Below are 9,496 nucleotides of genomic sequence, written 5' to 3' on the forward strand. Positions count from 1 at the left end.
ATTGGATGCCGTTACTTGGATTGGATTGGATTGGATTGGATGCGGTTACTTGGATTGGATTGGATTGGATTTGATTAGATTGGATGCCGTTACTTGGATAGGATAGGATTGGATTGGATTGGTTTGGATGCCGTGAATTGGATTGGATTGGATTGGATTGGATGCGGTTATTTGGATTGGATTGGATAGGATTGGATTAGATGCCGTTACGTGGATTGGATTGCATTCGATTGGATTAGATTGGATTGGATGCCGTTACTTGGATTGGATTGGTTTGGATTGGATTGGATTGGATTGCATTGGATTGGATGCCGTTACTTGGATTGGATTGGATTGGGTTGGATGCCGGTACTTGGATTGGATTGGATTGGATTCGATTGGATGCCGTTACTTGGATTGGCTTGGATTGGCTTGGATTGGATGCCGTTACTTGGATTGCATTGGATTCGATTGGATTAGATTGGATTTGGTGCCGTTACTTGGATTGGATTGGTTTGGATTGGATTGCATTGCATTGGATTCGATGCCGTTACTTGGATTGGATTGGATTGGATTGGATTGGGTTGGATGCCGGTACTTGGATTGGATTGGATTGGATTCGATTGGATGCCGTTACTTGGATTGGATTGGATTTGATTCGATTGGATTGGATTGGATGCCGTTACTTGGATTGGATTGGATTGGATTGGATGCCGTTACTTGGATTGGATTGGATTGGCTTGGATTGGATGCCGGTACTTGGATTGCATTGGATTGGGTTGGATTGGATTCGATTGGAATCCGTTACTTGGATTGGAATTGATTGGATTGGATTGGATGCGGTAACTTGGATTGGATTGGATTGCATTGAATGCAGTTACTTGGATTGGATTGAATTGCATTGGATTGCATTGGATTGGATTGGATGCCGTTACTTGGATTGGATTGGATTCGATTGGATTGGATTGGATGCCGTTCCTTGTATTGGATTGAATTGGATTGGATTTGATTGGATTGGATTCGATTGGAGGCTGTTAGTTGGATTGGATTGGATTGGATTGGATTGGATGCCGTTACTTCGATTGGATTGGCTAGGATTGGATTGGATTGCATTGGAATGGATTGGATTGGATTGGATTGGATTGGATTGGAGAGGATGCGTTACTTGGATTGGATTGGATTGGATGCCGTTACGTGGATTGGATCGGATTGGATTGGATTGGATGACGTTACTTGGATTGGATTGGATTGGATTGGATTGGATGCCGTTACTTGGACTGGATTGGATTGGATTCGATTGGATGCGGTTACTTGAATTGGATTGGATTGGATTGGATTAGATTGGATTGGCTGCCGTTAATTGGATTGGATTGGATTGGATGCCGGTACCTGGATTGGATTGGATTGGATTGGTTTGGATTGCATTGGATTGGATGCCGTTACTTGGATTGGATTGGATTGGATTGGATGCGGTTACTTGGATTGGATTGGATTGGATTTGATTAGATTGGATGCCGTTACTTGGATAGGATAGGATTGGATTGGATTGGTTTGGATGCCGTGAATTGGATTGGATTGGATTGGATTGGATGCGGTTATTTGGATTGGATTGGATAGGATTGGATTAGATGCCGTTACGTGGATTGGATTGCATTCGATTGGATTAGATTGGATTGGATGCCGTTACTTGGATTGGATTGGTTTGGATTGGATTGGATTGGATTGCATTGGATTGGATGCCGTTACTTGGATTGGATTGGATTGGGTTGGATGCCGGTACTTGGATTGGATTGGATTGGATTCGATTGGATGCCGTTACTTGGATTGGATTGGATTGGCTTGGATTGGATGCCGTTACTTGGATTGCATTGGATTGGATTGGATTTGATTGGTTTGGATGCCGTTACTTGGATTGGATTGGATTGGATTGGTTCGGATTGGATGCCGTTACTTGGATTGGAATCGATTGGATTGAATGCCGTTACTTGGATTGGATTGGATTGGATGCCGGTACCTGGATTGGATTGGATTGGATTGGAATGGATGCATTGGATTGTATGCCGTAACTTGGATTGGATTGGATTGGATTGGATGCGGTTACTTGGATTGGATTGGATTGGATAGGATTGGATTAGATGCCGTTACGTGGATTGGATTGCATTCGATTGGATTAGATTGGATTGGATGCCGTTACTTGGATTGGATTGGTTTGGATTGGATTGTATTGGATTGCATTGGATTGGATGCCGTTACTTGGATTGGATTGGATTGGGTTGGATGCCGGTACTTGGATTGGATTGGATTGGATTCGATTGGATGCCGTTACTTGGATTGGATTGGATTGGCTTGGATTGGATGCCGTTACTTGGATTGCATTGGATTGGATTGGATTGGATTGGTTTGGATGCCGTTACTTGGATTGGATTGGATTGGATTGGATTGGTTCGGATTGGATGCCGTTACTTGGATTGGATTGGATTGGAATCGATTGGATTGAATGCCGTTACTCGGACTGGATTGGATTGGATTCGATTGGATGCGGTTACTTGGATTGGATTGGATTGGATTGGATTGGATTAGATTGGATTGGCTGCCGTTCATTGGATTGGATTGGATTGGATGCCGGTACCTGGATTGGATTGGATTGGATTGGTTTGGATTGCATTGGATTGGATGCCGTTACTTGGATTGGATTGGATTGGATTGGATGCGGTTACTTGGATTGGATTGGATTGGATTTGATTAGATTGGATGCCGTTACTTGGATAGGATAGGATTGGATTGGATTGGTTTGGATGCCGTGAATTGGATTGGATTGGATTGAATTGGATGCGGTTATTTGGATTGGATTGGATAGGATTGGATTAGATGCCGTTACCTGGATTGGATTGCATTCGATTGGATTATATTGGATTGGATGCCGTTACTTGGATTGGATTGGTTTGGATTGGATTGGATTGGATTGCATTGGATTGGATGCCGTTACTTGGATTGGATTGGATTGGGTTGGATGCCGGTACTTGGATTGGATTGGATTGGATTCGATTGGATGCCGTTACTTGGATTGGATTGGATTGGCTTGGATTGGATGCCGTTACTTGGATTGCATTGGATTGGATTGGATTTGATTGGTTTGGATGCCGTTACTTGGATTGGATTGGATTGGATTGGATTGGTTCGGATTGGATGCCGTTACTTGGATTGGATTGGATTGGAATCGATTGGATTGAATGCCGTTACTTGGATTGGATTGGATTGGATGCCGGTACCTGGATTGGATTGGATTGGATTGGAATGGATTGCATTGGATTGGATGCCGTTACTTGGATTGGATTGGATTGGATTGGATGCGGTTACTTGGATTGGATTGGATTGGATTGGATTGGATTGGATTAGATTGGATGCCGTTACTTGGATTGGATAGGATTGGATTGGATTGGATTGGATTGGATGCCGTTAATTGGATTGGATTGGATGCGGTTACTTGGATTGGATTGGATTCGATAGGATTGGATTGGATGCCGTTACTTGGATTGGATTGGATTGGATTGGATGCGGTTACTTGGATTGGATTGGATTGGATTAGATTTGATGCCGTTACTTGGATAGGATAGGATTGGATTGGATTGGATTGGATTGGATGCCGTTAATTGGATTGGATTAAATTGGATTGGATGCGGTAACTTGGATTGGATTGGATTCGATATGATTGGATTGGATGCCGTTACTTGGATTGGATTGGATTGCATTAGATTGGATTGGATGCCGTTACTTGGATTGGATTGGATTGGGTTGGATGCCGGTACTTGGATTGGATTGGATTGGATTCGATTGGATGCCGTTACTTGGATTGGATTGGATTGGCTTGGATTGGATGCCGTTACTTGGATTGCATTGGATTGGATTGGATTTGATTGGTTTGGATGCCGTTACTTGGATTGGATTGGATTGGATTGGTTCGGATTGGATGCCGTTACTTGGATTGGAATCGATTGGATTGAATGCCGTTACTTGGATTGGATTGGATTGGATGCCGGTACCTGGATTGGATTGGATTGGATTGGAATGGATGCATTGGATTGTATGCCGTAACTTGGATTGGATTGGATTGGATTGGATGCGGTTACTTGGATTGGATTGGATTGGATAGGATTGGATTAGATGCCGTTACGTGGATTGGATTGCATTCGATTGGATTAGATTGGATTGGATGCCGTTACTTGGATTGGATTGGTTTGGATTGGATTGTATTGGATTGCATTGGATTGGATGCCGTTACTTGGATTGGATTGGATTGGGTTGGATGCCGGTACTTGGATTGGATTGGATTGGATTCGATTGGATGCCGTTACTTGGATTGGATTGGATTGGCTTGGATTGGATGCCGTTACTTGGATTGCATTGGATTGGATTGGATTGGATTGGTTTGGATGCCGTTACTTGGATTGGATTGGATTGGATTGGATTGGTTCGGATTGGATGCCGTTACTTGGATTGGATTGGATTGGAATCGATTGGATTGAATGCCGTTACTCGGACTGGATTGGATTGGATTCGATTGGATGCGGTTACTTGGATTGGATTGGATTGGATTGGATTGGATTAGATTGGATTGGCTGCCGTTCATTGGATTGGATTGGATTGGATGCCGGTACCTGGATTGGATTGGATTGGATTGGTTTGGATTGCATTGGATTGGATGCCGTTACTTGGATTGGATTGGATTGGATTGGATGCGGTTACTTGGATTGGATTGGATTGGATTTGATTAGATTGGATGCCGTTACTTGGATAGGATAGGATTGGATTGGATTGGTTTGGATGCCGTGAATTGGATTGGATTGGATTGAATTGGATGCGGTTATTTGGATTGGATTGGATAGGATTGGATTAGATGCCGTTACCTGGATTGGATTGCATTCGATTGGATTATATTGGATTGGATGCCGTTACTTGGATTGGATTGGTTTGGATTGGATTGGATTGGATTGCATTGGATTGGATGCCGTTACTTGGATTGGATTGGATTGGGTTGGATGCCGGTACTTGGATTGGATTGGATTGGATTCGATTGGATGCCGTTACTTGGATTGGATTGGATTGGCTTGGATTGGATGCCGTTACTTGGATTGCATTGGATTGGATTGGATTTGATTGGTTTGGATGCCGTTACTTGGATTGGATTGGATTGGATTGGATTGGTTCGGATTGGATGCCGTTACTTGGATTGGATTGGATTGGAATCGATTGGATTGAATGCCGTTACTTGGATTGGATTGGATTGGATGCCGGTACCTGGATTGGATTGGATTGGATTGGAATGGATTGCATTGGATTGGATGCCGTTACTTGGATTGGATTGGATTGGATTGGATGCGGTTACTTGGATTGGATTGGATTGGATTGGATTGGATTGGATTAGATTGGATGCCGTTACTTGGATTGGATAGGATTGGATTGGATTGGATTGGATTGGATGCCGTTAATTGGATTGGATTGGATGCGGTTACTTGGATTGGATTGGATTCGATAGGATTGGATTGGATGCCGTTACTTGGATTGGATTGGATTGGATTGGATGCGGTTACTTGGATTGGATTGGATTGGATTAGATTTGATGCCGTTACTTGGATAGGATAGGATTGGATTGGATTGGATTGGATTGGATGCCGTTAATTGGATTGGATTAAATTGGATTGGATGCGGTAACTTGGATTGGATTGGATTCGATATGATTGGATTGGATGCCGTTACTTGGATTGGATTGGATTGCATTAGATTGGATTGGATGCCGTTACTTGGATTGGATTGGTTTGGATTGGATTGGATTGGATTGCATTGGATTGGATGCCGTTACTTGGATTGGATTGGATTGGATTGGATGGGATTGGGTTGGATGCCGGTACTTCGATTGGATTGGATTGGATTGGATTGGATGCCGTTACTTGGATTGGATTGGATTAGATTCGATTGGATTGGATTGGATGCCGTTACTTGGATTGGATTGGATTGGATTGGATGCCGTTACTTGGATTGGATTGCATTGGCTTGGATTGGATGCCAGTACTTGGATTGCATTGGATTGGGTTGGATTGGATTGGATGCCGGAACCTGGATTGGATTAGATTGGATTGCATTGGATTGAATGCCGTTACTTGGATTGGATTGGATTGGATTGTATTGGATTGGATGCGGTTACTTGGATTGCATTGGATTGGATTGGATTAGATTGGATGCCGTTACCTGGATAGGATAGGATTGGATTGGATTGGATTGGACTGGATTGGATTGGATGCCGTTAATTGGATTGGATTGGATTGGATTGGATGCGGTTACTTGGATTGGATTGGATTCGATAGGATTGGATTGGATGCCGTTCCTTGGATTGGATTCGATTGGATTAGATTGGATTTGGTGCTGTTACTTGGATTGGATTGGTTTGGATTGGATTGGATTGGATTGCATTGGATTCGATGCAGTTACTTGGATTGGATTGAATTGGATTGGATTGGGTTGGATGCCGGTACTTGGATTGGATTGGATTGGATTCGATTGGATGCCGTTACTTGGATTGGATTAGATTCGATTGGATTGGATGGGATGCCGTTACTTGGATTGGATTGGATTGGATTGGATGCCGTTACTTGGATTGGATTGGATTGGATTGGATGCGGTAACTTGGATTGGATTGTATTGGATTGGATTGAATGCAGTGACTTGGATTGGATTGGATTGCATTGGATTGCATTGGATTGGATTGGATGCCGTTACTTGGATTAGATTGGAGTTAATTGGATTGGATTGGATTGGATTGCATTGCACTGGATTGGATTGGATGCGGTTACTTGGATTGGATTGGATTGGATTGGATGCGGTTTCTTGGATTGGATTGGATTGGATTGGATTTGATTGAATGCCGTTCCTTGGATTGGATTGGATTGGATTGGATGCCGTTACTTGTATTGGATTGGATTGGATGCCGTTACTTGGATTGGATTGGATTGGATTGGATTGCATTGGATTGGATGCCGTTACTTGGATTGGATTGGATTGGATTGGATGCGGTTACTTGGATTGGATTGGATTGGATTGGATTAGATTGGATGCCGTTATTTGGATAGGATAGGATTGGATTGGATTGGATGCCGTTAATTGGAGTGGATTGGATGCGGTTACTTTAATTGGATTGGATTCGATAGGATTGGATTGGATGCCGTTACTTGGATTGGATTGGATTGGATTGGATTGGATGCGGTTACTTGGATTGGATTGGATTGGATTGGATTAGATTGGATGCCGTTACTTGAATAGGAAATGATTGGATTGGATTGGATTGGATTGGATGCCGTTAATTGGATTGGATTGGATTGGATTGGATACGGTTACTTGGATTGGATTGGATTCGATAGGATTGGATTGGATGCTGTTACTTGGATTGGATTGCATTGGATTAGATTGGATTGGATGCCGTTACTTGGATTGGATTGGTTTGGATAGGATTGGATTGGATTGCATTGGATTGGATGCTGTTACTTGGATTGGATTGGTTTGGATTGGATTGGATTGGATTGCATTGGATTCGATGCAGTTACTTGGATTGGATTGAATTGGATTGGATTGGGTTGGATGCCGGTACTTGGATTGGATTGGATTCGATTGGATTAGATTGGATTTGGTGCTGTTCCTTGGATTGGATTGGTTTGGATTGGATTGGATTGGATTGCATTGGATTCGATGCAGTTACTTGGATTGGATTGAATTGGATTGGATTGGGTTGGATGCCGGTACTTGGATTGGATTGGATTGGATTCGATTGGATGCCGTTACTTGGATTGGATTGGATTAGATTCGATTGGATTGGATTGGATGCCGTTACTTGGATTGGATTGGATTGGATTGGATGCCGTTACTTGGATTGGATTGGATTGGATTGGATGCGGTAACTTGGATTGGATTGTATTGGATTGGATTGAATGCAGTTACTTGGATTGGATTGGATGGCATTGGATTGCATTGGATTGGATTGGATGCCGTTACTTGGATTAGATTGGAGTTAATTGGATTGGATTGGATTGGATTGGATTGCACTGGATTGGATTGGATTGGATTAGATTGGATGCCGTTAATTGGATTGGATTGGATGCGGTTACTTGGATTGGATTGGATTCGATAGGATTGAATTGGATGCCGTTACTTGGATTGGATTGGATTGGATTGGATGCGGTTACTTGGATTGGATTGGATTGGATTAGATTGGATGCCGTTACTTGGATAGGATAGGATTGGATTGGATTGGATTGGATTGGATTGGATTGGATGCCGTTCATTGGATTGGATTCGATAGGATTGGATTGGATGCCGTTACTTGGATTGGATTGGATTGGATTAGATTGGATTGGATGCCGTTACTTGGATTGGACTGGATTGGATTGGATTGGATTGCATTGGATTGGATGCCGTTACTTGGATTGGATTGGAATGGATTGGGTTGGATGCCGGTACTTCGATTGCATTGGATTGGATTGGATTGGATGCCGTTACTTGGATTGGATTGGTTTGGATTGGATTGGATTGGATTGCATTGGATTGGATGCCGTTACTTGGATTGGATTGGATTGGGTTGGATGCCGGTACTTGGATTGGATTGGATTGGATTCGATTGGATGCCGTTACTTGGATTGGCTTGGATTGGCTTGGATTGGATGCCGTTACTTGGATTGCATTGGATTCGATTGGATTAGATTGGATTTGGTGCCGTTACTTGGATTGGATTGGTTTGGATTGGATTGCATTGCATTGGATTCGATGCCGTTACTTGGATTGGATTGGATTGGATTGGATTGGGTTGGATGCCGGTACTTGGATTGGATTGGATTGGATTCGATTGGATGCCGTTACTTGGATTGGATTGGATTTGATTCGATTGGATTGGATTGGATGCCGTTACTTGGATTGGATTGGATTGGATTGGATGCCGTTACTTGGATTGGATTGGATTGGCTTGGATTGGATGCCGGTACTTGGATTGCATTGGATTGGGTTGGATTGGATTCGATTGGATGCCGTTACTTGGATTGGATTGGATTGGATTGGATTGGATGCGGTAACTTGGATTGGATTGGATTGGATTGAATGCAGTTACTTGGATTGGATTGAATTGCATTGGATTGCATTGGATTGGATTGGATGCCGTTACTTGGATTGGATTGGATTCGATTGGATTGGATTCGATGCCGTTCCTTGTATTGGATTGAATTGGATTGGATTTGATTGGATTGGATTCGATTGGAGGCTGTTAGTTGGATTGGATTGGATTGGATTGGATTGGATGCCGTTACTTCGATTGGATTGGCTAGGATTGGATTGGATTGCATTGGATTGGATTGGATTGGATTGGATTGGAGAGGATGCGTTACTTGGATTGGATTGGATTGGATGCCGTTACGTGGATTGGATTGGATTGGATTGGATTGGATTGGATTGGATGCCGTTACTTGGATTGGATTGGATTGGATTG

This window comes from Mustelus asterias, chromosome 21, assembly GCF_964213995.1.
Source record: "Mustelus asterias chromosome 21, sMusAst1.hap1.1, whole genome shotgun sequence".
In the NCBI taxonomy this organism is placed as follows: domain Eukaryota; kingdom Metazoa; phylum Chordata; class Chondrichthyes; order Carcharhiniformes; family Triakidae; genus Mustelus; species Mustelus asterias.